The sequence below is a fragment of the Vulpes vulpes genome, chromosome 10 (assembly GCF_048418805.1).
Source record: "Vulpes vulpes isolate BD-2025 chromosome 10, VulVul3, whole genome shotgun sequence".
Classification (NCBI taxonomy): domain Eukaryota; kingdom Metazoa; phylum Chordata; class Mammalia; order Carnivora; family Canidae; genus Vulpes; species Vulpes vulpes.
Window position 1 is genome coordinate 1289665 of NC_132789.1, and position 18117 is coordinate 1307781.

The 18117-nt window shown below is 57.0% G+C and overlaps 2 long non-coding RNA genes across 2 annotated transcripts; both read right to left on the bottom strand.

The window, feature by feature from the left end:
- Positions 1-701: 701 nt before the first annotated feature.
- On the bottom strand, positions 702-3709 carry LOC140594127 (uncharacterized). The gene is made up of 2 exons (XR_011994619.1): positions 3127-3709; positions 702-1927 (listed from the first exon to the last, which is right to left on the bottom strand). It is a non-coding gene; the product is annotated as an uncharacterized lncRNA (long non-coding RNA).
- Positions 3710-10103: 6394 nt separating this feature from the next.
- On the bottom strand, positions 10104-17811 carry LOC140594128 (uncharacterized). Its single transcript, XR_011994620.1, has 2 exons — positions 17622-17811; positions 10104-13585 (listed from the first exon to the last, which is right to left on the bottom strand). It is a non-coding gene; the product is annotated as an uncharacterized lncRNA (long non-coding RNA).
- Positions 17812-18117: the final 306 nt, after the last annotated feature.

The window sequence follows — 18117 nt, forward strand, 5'->3', positions numbered from 1 at the left end:
TGGGGCGGAGATGGAGGTGGGTGTCAGCAGGTGGCTCTGGAGGCTCGGGGGAGGGGCTGCCCTGGAGCCGTGTCCACCAGTGAGCGCATCAACATGCAGGTCACCGTTTGCCTCGAATTTCAGATGAAGAGCCCAGGACCCGGCACAGCTATGCCCCAGTGCTGCACGGGGCGCACATACAGGGATGACTCTGGTGATCTGAAATTCAAGTGTACCTGGCCGTCCTACATTTATCTGATAACCCCCGAGGGGAACGTGTAAGGTGACAAGAGACTGTGGGACTGACCTCTAGGGAATTCAGGCAAGTGGCACCGGGGCTGACATTTCAGCCACACGGGTGGGGGTTGGGGACGCTCCCCTGCCTTCTCCGCCTGAACCCCAGGACAGGATGGGGGCAAGGTGCCCGAGGGGTGTTTCTTAGGGTCCTAATCTTGGCACTCGGGACAGCAGCACAGAGCACAGGAGTCCCCGTGCCTCTGCAGATGTGCTAAACCCTCGGGGATGTAAATACCTACATCACGTGTGTCAGGACCTCATGCGCTCTACACGCGGTCACATCCGTGCTCTGTACTTCTTATACGATTTATGCACGATATAAATGCACACATTATACGAATATTTCATCTACTTCTGTTGTTTTGAAGATGCGTCCACGGGACTGTGATTGTGACTCCATCGGGGAGAATGTTCTACCACTCGGGGCTTTTAGGACGCAGAATTTATTTCAGCGCCTCCCGTACAGTCAGGGAGGACGGGGAGCAGTGGCTGAGGAGCCTGGAGCACCAGAGACCGCCGGAGCAGGGGAGGCAGAAGGAGGGCTCAGAGGACAGGAGGGGAGGAAGAGCAGGTGGTCCTGCCACCTCCTCCCGCGGCTGGGGTTCAAGGGGGGTCACTGAGGACAGGGAAGTCACAGTTTCTATGAGAAAGTCCATATTTGCCAGACCCAGAAGTAGATCAGCAGCAGGGTGTTTGCATTTGAAATCAAGTACTGGGTCCGCGGGAGGGGCGGGCAGAGACGGAGTCTAGGAGAGGGGGGAGCTAACAGGGGCACGGAGGACCTGGGGGGCTGGGGGGTGACAGGGAGGGGCGGGCGGGCTCCGTGGAGGTGCAGGCCCCGCCCAGGGCAGCCAGCACCCAGGGAGGTGCTGGGGGCAGCCGAGGACCAGGTCCTTCCTGCTCCCTGGGAGGGGCAGGGGCTTCCCAGGTATCACCTCCCCCGGGACCCCTACACCCCCCAGGAGGGCGGGCGCTGTCCTCATCCCCGCACCACGGGGAGACTGAGGCTTGGGCCCGCCTGGGGCCACAGGGCCCTGGGGAGCTGGGGTCCCCCGCTGCCGAGCCCCCGCCCCTCAGCGAGCTGCAGGCAGGAGACAGGAGCACAGGCTGCTCCCAGGCACTGCACCTCCGCCCTGCTCCTCCCTGGAAACAGCGGCGCTGCTGATGCTCCTGGCAGCTCTGAACCAGATAAGTGAACTTAATCTTCCCGAGATCCAGCGAACCTGCGTTATCTCCGGTTTCCTCATAAAGTCTAACAGCTTCCATCCCATTAATTACCGGCACAAAACCCAGACTCAGAAACAGGGTCGATTCCCAGACTTTGGGCTGCTCCCACACCAGTTAGCCCTCCCCTCCTGCCGCACTTGGGGGTCTCGCCAGCAGCACAGCTTTGGCCGGAAGCAGCTCGTTACAGGGGAGTCTCCTCACTTCCAAGGGTCCTTGGGGCTGTGTCTGTCCTGCTGCCACTGGTGAGCAGAGCGGTCACTCAGATGACAGCCCAGGTGACCTGCACAAAGCGCACGGGCAGCCCGGAGGGTGACGGGACAGGGTCCTTGCAGGTGCGTGAAGGCTGCTCAGCTCTGCCCCCCAGGGCGGGCGTCCATGAGGTCTGGCCTTGCCCCCTTGTCCTGGCATCTCCTTCATTAGGAACCTGCAGGCCCCCGAGGAGAGAAAGTCGCTGGAGTCTTGGGAGCTAAGAGGTGGCAGCCCCATTTCTGGGGACGAATTTAGACACCCAGTGTGACAGCTCCCGGGGACCCTGGAGGGCAGCTGAGCGAGCTGGGTCCTTCTTCCTCAGGTAACAGCACCTGGTGTCCATGGGGCCTCTCCCCACGCTGTCCGGGTGGTCTGGGTAGGGCTGATGGCACCCCCACCCCAGGTGCTCAGCCTCTGCAGACCAGAACCTTCCGTTCCCAGGACAGGGTGATGGATGCAGCGGTGGCAGGTGGCTGCATCCCTTGGAGAAGAGAATTTGTCTCGGTGGACGTGACACCGAGGAGATGCTGGTCTGGGACGACGTGGGCACAGGAAACGTGACCCATGAGATAGAGAGGTCAGGCCCTGCTGCCAGGGCTTGAGCTACTGGATCAAACTGCCTGAAGCTGCACCATCCTGAGGTTCTCATTACTTCCCCTTTGGGCCTGGGCCTGTTCTGTTTTTTCTTTTTCTTTTCTTTTCTTTTCTTTTCTTTTCTTTTCTTTTCTTTTCTTTTCTTTTCTTTTTTCTTTTCATTCTGCTGGCTCACAAGCCCACCGGTGTGACATAGGACCCACTCCCCATCAGGCAGACACCTGGTCCCTGAAATCTCTAGGGGCTTTGGAACATTTCTCATGACTCATTAAGGGTCCTGCTGCTCTGAGCTGGCTCTGCCCCAGCCCTGCAGACACCATGCTGGAGTCTGAGCCCCACAAACTTCCTGCCCCTACCTTTGCCACTCCCAGCCAAGGCCCCCTTCACCACTGGTCATGTCCTCCAGGGAGAGGCCCCTCCAGCCCGACCTCAGTGGCCCCCAAGCTCGGGGTGTGCAGAGGGTCCGAGGGGAAAAGCCCTGTTCAGCCTGTCGTGAGGAGGGGCCCAGCAGGCCTGCCCAGTGAAGGCAGAGGTGCCGTGGGCTCTGCCTCAGGGGCCTCGTCACAGCAGGTGGACAGGACACAGAGAAGCTCTCGGAGCAGGTGCTGGTGGGCACGGGGGAGAAGGTGGCACCCACCCCCTGGTGTAAGAGGGTCTGCGTCTGATCCCAGTCTTCAGAGGAGGGGGATGAGGGGGGTCAGGTCTGCGGTGACCCTGCGTCATGATGGGGGCTCATTTGCGCCCCTCCTTCAGCCGCCCCCCAGCTGCGTGAGCACCTACCTCCTGCATCGACCCTGTACTACCCAAGTCTGAGCAGCTTTGATCCCACACTGAGCCTGAGGCCGGCAGCAGCTGGACGGTCTGTGAGCACCGCGGTCCCCAGCTGGAGGTGGGGGGTCTCAGTCTGCAGAGAGAACCTCTGTCCTGACCCATACTGACCCTGGCGAGAAGCCCGGGGCGCTCTGGGCCACCCCGTGCCGGCGGGGTCTTGGTGGGCCCCCGTGGTCACTGCCCCGACTGACCCCAGAGCAGCCCCTGAGGCTCTCTGCTGGGATTCCCAGTCCCACCTCACAGGCAGGGAAACTAAGGCCAGAGAAGCCTGGTGGACCCACCCGCTCCGGCCCCACACTGATCGGACCCATCAGGGCCGTGGACACCCCCCACCTCCCCAGGGCCAGGCTCCTTGACCAGCACCTTCCAGCGGGGAGGGCATGCGGTGCTCACCTCAGGCCTGGGGCCAGGTGTCACTGCGTGCACCCCTGCGCCCATCTCTGCTGAGTGGACTCTGTCCAGTCTTGCTGGGGGAGCCCGGGTTCAGACCGCGGTGCCCTGACCCTGCCTGTGGTGGGCTCCTGGCCTCACCAGGGGACAGAGGGAGGTGGGGGCACCGACAGTGTGTATGCCAGGGACGACCTCGAGGAAGGAGGGGCCACGGGGAGCCACGGAAGGTTGTAGGGGAAGGGCATCCTGCCCCCGGTTCCCCAGGGAGCCTCTTCATTGGTGCTGAGGCCTTGGCCACGTCCACCCTCACAGCTGTGCCCCCTGAGGTCGATGACCTATGTGTTCCCTTAGCGAGGGGACAGCTGCAGGAGGGCCACAGGGAGGGCGGATCCTGCTGCAAAGAGCTTCATTCAGTGCCCCAGTGTCGGGGGGAACCGGGCCTGGAGCTAGAAATAGACCGGCAGTGGCCCCACGCGGTGCAGGGCACGGGACCGGGTCCTGGGGTCACCCTTCCTGCTTCTGTGGGAGGAAACCCCAGCGGGGGAGGCTGTTCCCAACAAGGCCGCCTTGTGTGGCTCTCTGAGGACCTTTCACAGGGAAGTCCAGCTGCAGCCCCCTCCCCTCCAGCGACCCGGGGCCTTCCCTGTGGCCCAGGCCAGGAGCCGGCAGACCCTGGGGGCCTGAGGAGGGCCTGGGAATGGGCCAGACCCGCTGGGAGCCCCAGCCCCTCCTCCCAGGCAGGGACCTGCGTTGCTGACCCAGGGTTTCCCATGGCGCACACCAGGGGCTCCTCTCTCAGCCCACCAGGGCAGAGGAGTCCATCAGGGAAGAGTGGACCCTGCTGGTGGGCGAGCTGTAGGCGCACTGCTGGGGACACTCGGGATGCAGGGTGGGTGCAGATGCTCTTCCACCCAGATCCCACAGGGGACTGCGGTTCTGAGCAGTCTGCCTGGCAGGGCGACAGCCCCGATCCCCAGGCGAGCTCGTCCTCCCCGGGAGGGGCCCCTCTAGTGCTCCCCAGGGAGCCCAGGAGGCCGCAGACCCCAGGACCCAGCTGCCTCTCCAGAACCCCCTGCCTGCTCTCCCCGGGATCTGGACAGCAGAGCTCTGTGGGCACCACGTCCCGTTGGGGCCGCACTCCACCCCACCCTGCATGTCCTCACCAGACACACCCAGGGTCAAACGGGCAGCAAGGCATTGACCCGATAGTGACAGTTGATTGAGTGACTGTGTGACCGGCGACAGGCTGGCCCAACTGTCGGTTGCTGTGAGCGTGGCCTGGAGCTCCCCAAGGAGGAGCCACTAGGTCACACATTGTAACTGTGCCCCACGCGCCCCCAGAGCTTCCTTAGGTCATTACAGCCCTCCCCGGGGCCCGGCCAGCCTTATCGCCAGCATCAGCTGCCCCCAGGTCTGTGTCACAGAAGGTTCCGGAACATCCCACTGAGCCCTCCTTTTTCTGAAAAGGACGAGGACATGTACTATGGCTGCAAATCTTCCAATTTTGGGAAAAGCAGGCTCCTGAATGTCTGAAGATGTGACCTGATGAGTTCTGGGTGACCGTGGGGAGCCCCGTCTCAGAGGCAGATGATCGGAGGTCTCCGGGATGGTGAGCTCTGCAGCTGTCCAGATGTTTGAGGGCGGATTCCTGCCCAGGACCCAGAGACGGTCAGCACCCAGGGGGCGGGCTTCTGCGAGGTTTGGGCAGGTGGCAGATGTGGAACAAGGCAGCGACAGGAGAAAGTCCTCTCACACAGGGTTACGCACATGGCAGGGAGCTGGTGGTGTTTCCTGCTCGGCCATGCGTGTGCCTGTGCGCATACGCGTGTGCAAATGTCACTGGGCGCACCCATGCGTTCATGGGTGTGGGTGCATGCGTGTGTGTGCATGTGCTGGGGTGTGTGTGCACGTGTGTGTCTGGGTCTGCTTGTGCACCCCTGAGCCAGGAGACAGCAGGTGGAGAGCTGGCTTGGGGGGAGTGCTCCGTTCTCCTTGTGGGCACTCTGCCCACCCTGGCCTTGGGGTAGTCACACCAGTCCCTCCTGCGCCCAGATCCTCCCCGTGTCCTCCCTGGGCCACATGCTGGAGCGGCACAGCAGGCCTGCTCTGAAGGAACCCTGAGCCCAGTGGATGCGGCAGTTTCCGGGCCCGGTCCTGAGACTGCCGGTCCCCCCGCAGCCCCCCAGCACTGATGAGGAAACAGCCTCGTGGACACAAGTTCGTCCCCCGCGTGAGTCCCTGAGAGCCTCTTCCTGGAGATGTTTTGTGTTCTCATGGGCTCTTCACAACCATCAGGTGGAGACGAATCCTCCAGGGTCCAGAAGCAGCAGCATCCTCCTTGTCCTCTCTGGATCCTGATTGAGGATCGGGATGCGGACAGGGAGGGGAGTGGGAAAATGCTCCTGGGCCTTGGACAGTACTGAGCCGTTTGCGGGGAGCCAGGCCCGCAGGAGGTGGAGCAGGATCCGGCTCTCCAGCTGGGCACACCCCTGTTCTCTTCTGTCGAGTTGGCGGGGGAGGCTGACCTGGGGGGTCCCCACCTGGCGTCAGGCTGGAAGCCTCTAGAAGGCCTGGTCTGTGTTGCAGGTCCCACGTCCGAGCCCAGACTCTCAGGGAGACCCAGGCCCTTGTCTTTGACCAGCTCCCAGGTGACCCGTGTGGGTCCCACCGGGAGAGAAGCAGCGGACTGTGGTGGCAGTTGAAGCGCCCACCCCCCGCTCACCCACCACCCCTCACTCAACAGCCTCTCTCGTGGGGACTCGCTGGTGCAGGGGCCTGTGGTGAGCGAGCGGCCCCGGGCCCGGGGCATGGCCTTCACACTGAGCTGGGGGACATGGTGTGTGGCCGCGGTGCCATGCGGGAACGGTTGGCACCAAGGGGTTACTGCAGAGGCCGAAGGGAAGGCGAGGGCAGGAACCCAGGGCGCTCGGGCCAGAGGGCAGAGCTCCGGCGGGTGCGTGGGATGACTTTCGCGAATCCAGCAGCCACCGGGAGCTCCCCAGGCCTCAGGGACAGCACAGCTAATTGCTTTTCAGGCCACTGGTCCGTGAACGCAAGATGCGGAGTGAAGCCTCGGAAGGCCTGGAAAGCCTCGAGGCTGTGTCTGCGCAGGAGACCGTTGTGAGCCCCGAGTGCGGCCGCGCTCGCTGACACGGCACCGTTATTAGTCACGGAAGCTGCTGGAACGTTCCCGCACACTTGGGACCATCACGTATACATAGCGGCACCACCTACCCAGCAAATGGGAGGCAACCGGGTAAAGGGCCCGCCAAGAGGGGCGCACGGGACAAGCTTGGTGCCAAGTGCCTGTGGGAAGAGCCACCCTTGCCGGTCCCTGTGACCTCCCCTCAGGATCCCAGGGGAGGGGATCCATGTGTCGGTCACCCGGGGACTCGCTGAGCGCCCGCTGTGTGCCAGGCCCTGTGCCAGGCCCAGGGGAAGGGCAGTGCCAGGGCAGGCCAGCGTCCTAGAGCACCTGCGCTGGGCAGCAGGGGGCCCTGGGGCATGTGGGAGCAGCGGAGCTGGAGCGCCTGTGGCTGCGTCTTCCCTGCTGGGGCAGGCTCGGAGGACACCTGCCGGGATGGAGTCTTGAGTCTGCCTTGAGCTCAGTTTGCCCTCACTGGTCCCCACACAGGTTCAGCAGCTGGGGGTGGTCCTTTGATGAGGCCCCGTGTCTTCTGGATGCAAAGCACTCGGGATTCCAGTCGGGTCCCCTCAGAATAATGCCGGGGGGTGGGGCATAACGTGTTCTAGGTCCTAGCTCCCGGGGAGCTGGGGGCTGCTGGGCGGAGCCCACACGGTGCAGCTTTGAACCATCGTGTCATGATTCAGGGGGAAGAGAAGCGTGGGCAGAGCCTGCGGGGGAGCCCCCTGCGCCCGGGCCACTGATGCTCAGAGGAGGGCCTGCCGCGGGTTGGCCCCTTCCTGTTTCCCTGAGGGCCAGCTCCAGAGCAGGTGCTGCCGGGGGCTTCCTCTCGGGGTCTGGAGCCCAGGAGGTGCTCCGCAGCCCTGGGGAGGGAGGTGTTCATGGCTCCATTCACTTGCCCACCAGGCAGAGCCTGGCCTCCCAGAAAACCTGACAGCCCCTGGTCTGGCCGCTCGCTTGTCCAGGAGAGGCTTGTTGGTTGGGAATAAGACAGGGCTGTCCTCTGGTGCAGAAGGAGGAAACAACCAGAAACACCATCCTCTTCTCTGCTGTGCTGGGTGTAAATGCCAATGAATCCCCTCTCGGACGACAGTGCTGAGTAGAAGAACCTTCCCAGGAAAGGCCAAGTTTCATTCAACCTTCGTATCTGGCTTCCCTTGTCCGGAAAGTTTTGGGTCTGAGTCGGGAAATCATGTCTCCCTTACTCCCTCTCCCTCTCCTGTTGGAAATGAAATCCAGTGATTCTTCCGAGGATAACTCTAGAATAATCTGATGCACATTTCTTTTCATTTATTTGAGTTGGAGAAATCCAGTGGCCAATTTGGAAGCTTTGTTTTTCTGTTCTTTGCTACACAGAAGTCACCAAGTAGCCAAATTCCTACCCCTAATGCTAATTAGCTCAATCAGCAGGCCCTGAGGTAGTCCACTTTTTTTTCTAAAAACAGAAATAAAATATTAAACTATTATAACTGTGTGAGTCTGTGTAGGAGGAGGGACTTTGTCATCCCTCTATTCCCTGTGAAGTACGCGGGCAAAGCCGAGCCTTCCCAGAGCGAGCTGAATTTCTGAGAGCACAGCTTTGTGATGTTTTGCTTCTTTCCCCAGGTTGCTCCTAGTGCACAGGAGTCAAGTCAGCCCTGGACAGAGTCTCCCCTCTGAGTTTAATACCTGGTCATCTAGCATCCTGGAAGCACCGGGAAGCCTGCAAGAGCTGAAAGCGCAAGGGTCAAATGGTGACACGTGAAACTTGGGCGAGCTCCTGCCACCAGCTGCCTGTCCCCTCTATTCTTCATGGGCCTCACTCATTATCGTGGGCACGTGGCCACGGTAACGGGTGGTGGAGAGGATGTGCTAAGGAGTGTGGAGAAGATATTTTCACAAGGCAGGGATCTAGTTGCAAAGGACTGAAACCCGGTTGCTGTGGATCAAAGAGAAAAGATGTTTTTGTTTGCTCGTTTGTTTGTTTGCTTGTTGTTTGTTTGTAAGCCTTGAAGTGGCCACTGGACCCTCACTTCTGTGGCTGTGGCCAGACTCAAGTCTTCATGGAGACAGGAGTAGAGCTTCTTGCCGGCTGCTGCCAGGCGATCCTGGTCAGGCCCCCGTTCACAGCATCTTCTGTTCAGTACTAACCACCCCAGAGTCTAAGCCATCGCCACATGTAGAGGTGAATTTGTAGTTGTCTAAGTAACAGATGGATGAAATATGAATGAAACACATTCAATGAGATGAAGCACAGAAACTAAATATGCAACTAAATACGCCAAGTGACTCATCCCATGATAAAACTCACAGGTCTCCCTGGGCTGTGTGCTCCCTCCGTGCCAACAGGCAGCTCGGGCTGGACTGGGGGCTGGGGGATGTCAGGCAAGAATTTCAATCCCCTCCAGCCCGTGTCTCCTCGTCTGTGATATGGGGCAACATCAGGGAGCTGGGGGTCCACTGAGGCCATCACGGGAAGCATCTCTGGCACTTTCCCAGCAAGGGCCAGTCAGTGTGGCTCTCTTTCCAAGTCACCTGCAGGAGGAAGTCTGCCAAGAGCATGAATGTGTGCCAGTCAGGCCTCCTCAGGCCTAAGCTGTGGACTCTGGTACAAACTGGAAAAAGTGAAGCAGGGGGGCATGTTGCCCTGAAAGAGGCAAGTCCCAGGGATGGAGGTGCAGGAGGTCCAGGGCTCACTGCAGAGGGGGGTGCGTGTGTGTCAGTCTCAGCACTGCTCTCGGTGGTCAGCAGGACTCCTCAGCTCCCCGTGGGGTCCTTCCATCCTCATTAAGAAGGGGTAACTAGCAGGGGTCCTACAACCCGGTCGGAGAGATGGGTAACCCGGGACGTGGTTTGCCAAAGTCAGGGGCAGAGAGCTCGCTGCCCCCACTCCCCCAGTGTGGCCACCTCCCCACCGTAGCGCCATGAGATGCACCATCCATAGATGAACCCCCCTTCAGAAATGTTGGCCCCCAGGCGCTGGAAGGAAAGGCCTCCTGAGCCCATGGCAGGCAGGACACCTCAGGGGGGAAGACATTCTTCCCCTTTGTGCCTCCTTCAGGGCAACATGACATGATTGTGTTTCTCTGCTGAGCCCCCAAAGCTTCTCGGAGGACCCATCACCTGAGTCCTTCGGGGTCCCAGGCACCAGTGTAGCCAGAGCATCACCAGGTCCTTCCCCCCACGGCCAGCATCACAGACCCTGAGCTGGGGGAGGCTTGGGGCTGTGCTCCCGCCGAGACCCGGGCAGAGCTAGGCCGCTGCCCTCCCATGCCTGCCGTGGCCACTCGGTTCCCGACAGCTGTGACTGTTCCCAGCTCTCGGTATCAGCCTCATTTTGAGCGATGCCGTACATGCGTTGTGTGCTGTTTGTTCCCAGCACTTTGTGAAAGGCTCTAATGGCACCAGCACGTGCTCCTAAATGGTTTTTATTTCTAACTGGTTTGCCAGCTGTGTACAGGCGCCCTATGGAGAAACTACTGAGCAACATGATGAAAACAGAATCAATATCAAAAACACTGAGAGGCCAAATGGAACACGGAGCCTCGTAAATTAGGACAAACCCCCCAAGAGGATGAAGTCCGGAGGACATGTGTGCAAGGACCACTGTGCTATCGATGACGGACCTTCGGTGTCTGTGCATCCTCCTTCCACGATCCTTGTCGGACAGATTACTGTCTCCTCTTACTATACCAACATGCCGAATTTGGAAGAAGGAGGTGAATACATCACCGGATACGGAAGGCCATAACAAATTATGTCACAGAGACGTTTGCAGGGGTAAAGAAAAATTATTGCAGCCAAGAAAAAACAAAAAATCGGTTGCCATGGTCTGAAAGTTCGAGCCCTCCTAAAATTCATGTTTAAATCCTCACCTTCAATGTGATGGTCTTAGAAGATGAGGCCTTTGCGGGGGAAGTCCTGGGAATTAATGTTCTCATAAAAGAGACCTTGGGCTCTGTCCCTCTTCCCCGCTTGAGGGCACAGCACAAAGCCCGCATCTATGAACCATGAAGCGGGGCTCACCAGGCACTGAACCGCCGGCCCCTCCACCTGGGACTCCCAGCTTCTGGAACTGCGAGAGATCAGTGTGTGCTATTAGTGAGTGCCCAGTCTCTGGTGTTTCCATAGCAGTCACTGGAGGGTTGCACGAGTGCCTCTTTCCTGGCTCCTACACCCCCAGCAGCACGGGTCAGGGAATGTTCCATCCATAGTTCACCATGACAAGTCCTTTGTGGTTAAATATGGTTAAATACCCCAAGAAGGACACGTTAGCCCGAGGCTGGCAGGAAGTCCCCATGGAGGGAGATACGACTGGGAACCAGGGGTTGGGGCTATAAAGGCAAAAGTGAGTTTCAGGATGAGTGTGGGCAGCACAGATGTGGCGGCTGACCCTGTCCCCCAGGACACTGTGGCCAGCAATAGGCTCCAGCCTCACCTGTGTGCCCGGCCTGGACAGATGGCCGGAGACAGGCATGTGCTTCCATGGCCACTTCCTTCAGCAGGAAACACCTGGAGAAGTTGTTCGGATGCCTCCGTCTTGGGGGTGGTCTTGAAATAAAAGGCAGAGGAATATTTAATAAAGTCTCAAGAAATAAAAAGTGAAAGAAGTGTGTGGTGATTTCATGTGGTTGCCTTGGAAACCAGACATCCCGACAGAGGATGATGCAGAGACAAGGGTTTGGAGTTTGAGGTGTTTCTGAGGAAACTGGGCTTCCTTCATCTGCTGTTTTCTTCTAGAAAGTGCAAAGCAGGGGCAGGAGCAGGTGCCTGTGTGTGGGCTGCAGGGGTTTCGCGGCTGGGCAGGAGGGTGCACCTGTCCACAGTGGCCCTGAGGGGCTCCCAGGCAAGGTGTCCTCAAAGGAGGCGAGAGGCCAGTGATTGCCCGATGGCCCTGTCTGGCGTCTGGCATCTGCCAGCACTGTTTCCGTCAGGCCCTGGGAGATGACCCTCCACCTCCAGCCTCCATTCCAGTAGCACTTCGGGAAACACACACCAGGCACACGTTTGTACCCGCGAATGGGCAGGTCGTGCAAGTTACTGGAAGAGAAACTGGAGTATCCTGGGGTTCAGTCTTCCAGTTTTCTTCCCGTTCTTCCTTTCCTTCTTTTTAAAATTCCCTCCTTCCCATCTTCCCATCCCACTCCCATCCTTTCTGGTCATCCTCGAGCCTGGGCACAAGCCCTGGTGACTGGTGATCATGCATTCACACACCCTGCGTCTCCCAGGCATGCAGGACGATGGCTCTGCAAGTGTCCACAGCGCCCTGAGGCCCTGGAGCCTGAGTTCCCAGCGTTGCCACTTCCCTTCTTCTTCCATGGGAAAGCAGGTGGGTCTCTGGGACTCAGGACCTGGTCTGCCTCCTTCATCATCCCCGTGTGCCTATGTAACTCTGACCCTCTCAGTTTTAAACTAAAAAAAGGTGTAGTACTAAAACCACCATAATAGACCCCAGGCACAGGGGGACCCAGGGTTCTGGCCAGGCCATTGGTAATTTGTTTCTTCCCTTCTATTCCATTTTTGGGGATGGGAGGGGGGCAGGTGGGTGAGGATGTGGCAAGTGGGATGGGACATGTGGAGATGGGATGGGGTAGAAGGGGGTAGGTGGCTATGTCTTTATCTGTCATTCTTCTTGGCACCCTGGGGGAGAGTAGGAAGGGAACATCGGACAATGGTGGCAAAGACCTCTTGGTTTATTTAACTTTGCTCTTGTCCACACTGAGGAGTTCTGGTGAGATGAGGTCCTGTTTCCCGCCCGAGGGTTAGGCTGTGTAGGTGACACCTAGAGTTCTTGCATTTGCCATAAGGGATCCCTGACAGTGCCTGATGTGTTGTGTGGAGCTGACACGTGGCAACACTTGTCTATGCCTTCTTATCCTCCAACGTCACCTGTTTCCTGCCACATGAGCTCTGGGGTGATGGTCCAGGTGCAAGCACCACGTCCCTCCAGCCTGCTGACCAGGATCCATTCCTGACCCCCTGAGACCTTGGCTCTCAAGTCCATCCCCTTGTCCCATGGGTTCCACATCCTGGACATCATCTGGTGGCCATTGACTTGACCGGTGTCATTTGCTCTGGAAGGGAAGACTCTTTATTGGCTTCTTTCCCGCTCACACTGTGGCTGTGCTTTGGCCACACCCCCCGAGGGCAAACTCCACCTTCTCCATCTTTGTGTCCTCAGCATGTGCAGAACATAGTCGAGCCATCATGAGGACTCACTCAATCTTTTGAATTGTTCAATTCATTTGTTCATTCAACAGATATTTATTTATTTATTAAATTTATTAAATTCTGGAATGCCTGGGGAAGACTCAGTTGGCACCCCTGCTCTGAAGGTCCTTACAGTGTAGTGAGGAGATAGGCAAAAAATGAGCAAACATGAGCATGGCAGTAGCCAACAGAAACAACGGAGGTGATGGGCCATACTCAGGAGGGAGTATGCCTCAACCTGGGGACCCCTCAGAGCTGCCTAAAGCTGGTTCCCAGAGCCACATCCACCTGAGTCAGGAAGGCAAGGTGGTTCCCAGGATAGAATGAGCTGGGGGTGTCTCGGGTCAGGATGCCTTTGCTGTATAGGCCGAGCCCATAGGCAGGACCACTCACGGCTGCCAGGGATGTAAGGAAGTGTGGACTCTTCAGGAAGGCTGGAAGGGTGGTCTCCACAAGGAATGTTGGAAGGTGGTCTCCACAAGGGATTAGAGGAAGTGTGGCTTCCACAAGGATGTTGGAAAAGGTCATCTCTGCAAGGCATACCAAGAAAGGTGGTCTCTACAAGGGATGCTGAGAAGTGTAGCCTCACAAGTGCTGGGAAATGTATTCTCTGCAAGGCATTCTGGAAAATGTAGTCTCTGGTGAGAGATGGGTCGGCTAACATCAGACGTTGGGTGTCTGATTCTGAAAAGAAGAAGGGGAGATACTGGTGGACACAAGGCCTCTGCCATGCCCTGCAGTACCTTGTTCCTTTAATGCTTCATAACTTTTGTCATAATCTGAATCTTCCTATTTGCAATAGATCTGTTCCTGACAAGGCAAGGATTACAACGCGGATTAGGACAGTTATATGATGACCAGGGTGGGCATAATTATGAAAACCAAGACTCTTTACTTCTTCTCAATGATTATTTCCCCAAAAACGCTTAATAGGGGTTGCAAAAGGACATGTCCTCTGATACTAGACAGGACACGTAGGCCTGTGAAACAGCTGGGTGTGGTGAGGAGTGGGGGCAAACTTGACCCACCTGAAAGCAAGAAAAATACAAAAAAAAAAAAATACAAAAACAAAAACAGTTTCAGAACTGGAGTCCAAGCAAAGCTGTTTTGAGGGTCAGACCTAGCACCCCAGTAGTTTGCAAACCAAACCATGCTAGTATATAATGACAGGATGATTTCCAAAACCCATAACTTAAATACATGTGCATTCAGGAGATATGCTGTGCACTCGCAGATGGCAATGAATAATCACCTCTGGGGTTTGCCATTTTCATGAATCCAGACTGTCACTTTCTTGGTGGAGACCCCAGGAACCCCCATATATGTCCCTCTAAGCAAGGTCTGTGGAAGCCTGAGGATTTCTAGCAAAGTGCTCACGGCCCTTGGGCCTCCCACAGCGTCCTGTCCACCCCCATCGCCGCTCTCCATGGGGCCCATTGATGACAGCTCCCGGGGTGACTGCAGCTCAGCCTCAGCTGGCTCAGGAGGATGGAAATTGGGTGATGCTGCATTGGTGTCCAGCTCAGGAGGGAACCGGCTGATCAATAGAACGTGCTGGAACTCCCCAGGGCAAGGAGCTAAACTTGGAAAGCTGAAAAACTTCAGTCTGAGCAGAATCCCCAAAAGAGAACATGACGCAGATGCAGCTATTTCCTCCCTGGGCACCTGGCTGGCTCTGCAGGGGCCCTTTAGGGGGACACCCAGGTGCGCACACATGCTCACACATACACGGACAACACAGGCATCGTTGACCTGAGCTGGGAGCCTCACCAGCTCTCACCTCCCTCTGGTCTCTATGGGAGAGGCACTCATTTCTCAGCCTGTAGGACAGGGTCACAGACAGTGACCTGTCGGCTCAGTCCAGCCTGCACCTGCTGGCAGAGGACGTCACAGGAGATTTCAGCGCTCCACATTTGGTTTCTCCTGGATGACGGTAAGACCTGACAGCCCAGGTCTGTCCTGACACACTTGTGGGGAACTGAGCACTCAAGTCCCCGACACAGTCCTGGGAACAGGCCTGAGAGGAGTTTCTGCACCCGTTGCTCGGCTGGCTGCTCGCAGTCCCGACCCCACGTCCGTCTTCCTGTCAGATCTCCCTTAATTAATTTCATCAGGGCTCCAAACCGCTTCTCTCATTCTGACTGGGCTGGAGGTAACGAAGGACCTAAGCAAGGACAGTCTGAGGCAGTCAGGCCCTCTCAACTGGCAGGGTCTAATGCAGAAGGAGCTGGAGGCAGACCCAGGGCCCAGGGAGACTGTGCTGCAGGGAGCGCCTGGCACGAGGCCTCTCCCCGCAGAGCCAGCCCTGGTCCTACTCTGACCTGCAGACAACCTGAAGCTCACGGGTTCTAGTGCCAGGGGAACAATTTGCATTGATTTTGCGTCGGCCACCAGGCCCTGTGCTAGCAAGTGTGTGGTGAGTGGAGGTGAGGAGGTGCCAGGATATTGGGATTGGTTCAAAAGAGTAAGGATAATTATGTGAATTAGCTCCATACATTGAGCATCTTATTTTATGTCACACGACTCTGTCCCATTTCATCTGAACAGCCTAGTGAGGAAGGCACCCGTGGCCACTTTCCATGGGGAGCGAAAGGAGGGTCAGAGAGGCTTAGGCACTTCCTTGAGGCCACACAGGAGGTCTGGGGTGGCCCTGAGAGGAGACTCAGGTGGCCCAGGGGCCCAGGGGCCCAGCTTTTCCTACAAGCTGCTTCCTGCATCTTCATGATCCTACCTCTGAACCATTTCTTCTGAAGAACACACACACTCAGCCTTGTTTTGGGCTCCTGCCTCTTGCCTCAGAGACCACAGACAGTAGGACTGCCCTCTGCTCACACATACTCTTCTGTCACTGCCCCAGGAGTAAGCCCCTGGTGGATAGAGGGGGACATGGGAAGAACTGGTGAGGGAGCCCCCAGTATTGAATTCAGGGAAAGATCCTTCCTGTCTCCACCACATTCCCACTGATGAGTGTCGAGGCCAATTCTGCTCTTCTGTCAAAACTGCAGAAAATATCCTTGTACCTCAGTTATTGGGACACATGGGAGCCTCTCTGCAGGAAAACTTCCTAACAAAGACCCAAGTTCTTAGAAAGTCCCTGATAAATATTCATTATGTGCGTAAGTATATCTAAGACTAGCTGTGAGTAGCAGGATGCCACATGGAGTGACTTCTTGAAGATGCACCAAGTGAATTCTCCTCATTCTTCTTCATCTTCTTATTCATCACATCTTCACATCATCATGACATCACCATCATCATCACCATCGTTGTCACCATGATGACCACGTTCATCATCATCACCATCAACTACACAATCATCATCATCACCACCGCCATCATCATCATCACCATCATCACCATCGTCCTCATCATCACTGTCACCTTGACCACCACCACCGTCATCACCACCATCATTATCATCACCACATCATCACCATCATCACCATCATCCTCATCATCACTGTCACCGTGACCACCACACCATCACCCACATCATCATCACCATCATCACCACCACCACCATCAACAGTCATCACCATCATGCTAATCAGCGCTGTCACCATGACCGTCATACATCATCACACCATCATCTTTACCATCACCATCGCCACCATCATCATTCTCAACAGTTGCAATCTCCTGGACGCTTCCATTTACAAGGAGCTGAGCTACGAAGTTTGCACACATTCATGTACTGCATCTTCCCACCACTCACGTGTTGAGTGAGCTCACTTATTCACCAACACTCAGTGGAGACCTTAACCACCTGGAATACTGCACATCTGATGATAATCTTCCTCCTACTGCATTATCCTCCCAGGTGCACTCATTGAGTGCTTGCTGTTTGCCAGGAATGATAAATTCCTCATGCAGTTCTCACAGTGACCACTCGCAGGAAGGACTGTTGTCATCCCCATTTTACAACTGAGGCAACTGAGCCTCGTGGAGGTAAACTTACTTGGCCAACACCATCAAGCCACGGAGCAGCAGAGCCTGCATTCGAGCCAGAGAGTCTGGCCCCACAGCACAGATCAAAGAGGACCACTCCACTGCCTGCCAGACACACAGGCCACTACAGTGTGATCTGGTCCCTCCTCCTTACACAAACTATCTCCCAAGTCCCTGAAGACCCACCAGTAGGAAGGTAGAAGGGAAAACACATGGTCCTCAGATCCTAGCATGGGGGGTTTTTCCACATATACACAGTCGAGCTGGGAAAGTGTGTCCAGGAAGCAGACGCTCTGACTCGGCACAAGGCTGGCTGCTATTCAGACAAGGGCGAGGCTTCCACTCCAGACATCTTAGCATCTTGCCAGGAGGCTCTGCTCCTCATTTCCCCTTCATTGCAATTCCAAGGTTTTGCTCAAGGTAGGACAGGTGAGAAACTGTCCCTACCACAAAGAGCAGACGGCGTTCTAGACAGAGCAATCAGAGGGAATGGATTCTAGGAAACGGTGCAGGTAAGACAGGCTGACCCGGAGGGAGGGCTGCGTCCCCTGACTGATAAGCAGCTGCAAAGGGCGTGAGGCCCTGTCCCTCCCCAACTGGCCCCCAAGCCCAGATGTCTGCAAGTCTCCCCACGGGTCATCTCCAGAGAGGCAATCGGGCTCATTAGACAGTGAATGCCCGGCATCACTACTCATCAAGAATGTACGCTGGCTAATCCTCCCTCCTCTGCTTTGCTGGACATGGAGGTCTCAGCCCTCCCAGGGTCACTCACAGTATTTCCAGAACCCGTAGCTGGGCTGCATATGTGCATAGGATCCCGGAGTGTCCACTCGATGGAGCCCGGGGTTCTGTTCTCCCAGGACCGGGGTCAGGGATGCCAGTGTCCTCATGGAGAGGAACCTGTGCGCCGCCCTCATTGCACCTGCTCAGGCACCAGCTCTGCACCAGGATCCAGGCTCTGCACAATGTACGTGGCTGCGGATGGATGTCAGCTCAGGACCCTTTGCTGGGACTGCAGAGCCCTCCCTGCAGGGGAGACAGAGACGTGCTGTGCTTGGGAGCCATTGGACACAGGCCCCGAGGATGCGTCACCTTCCCAGCAGCCAGAGTGGGTTGTTTTCAGAAACAGACTTGGAGTCAGAGGGATTTACCTCAGGATTCACGTGTGTGTGTGTGTGTGTGTGTGTGTGTGTGTGTGTGTGCAGGTGGAGGACGCGGAGTTTCCAGTGCATCCCTCCAAAACAAACGCCCAGGACAGCTGGGGTGCG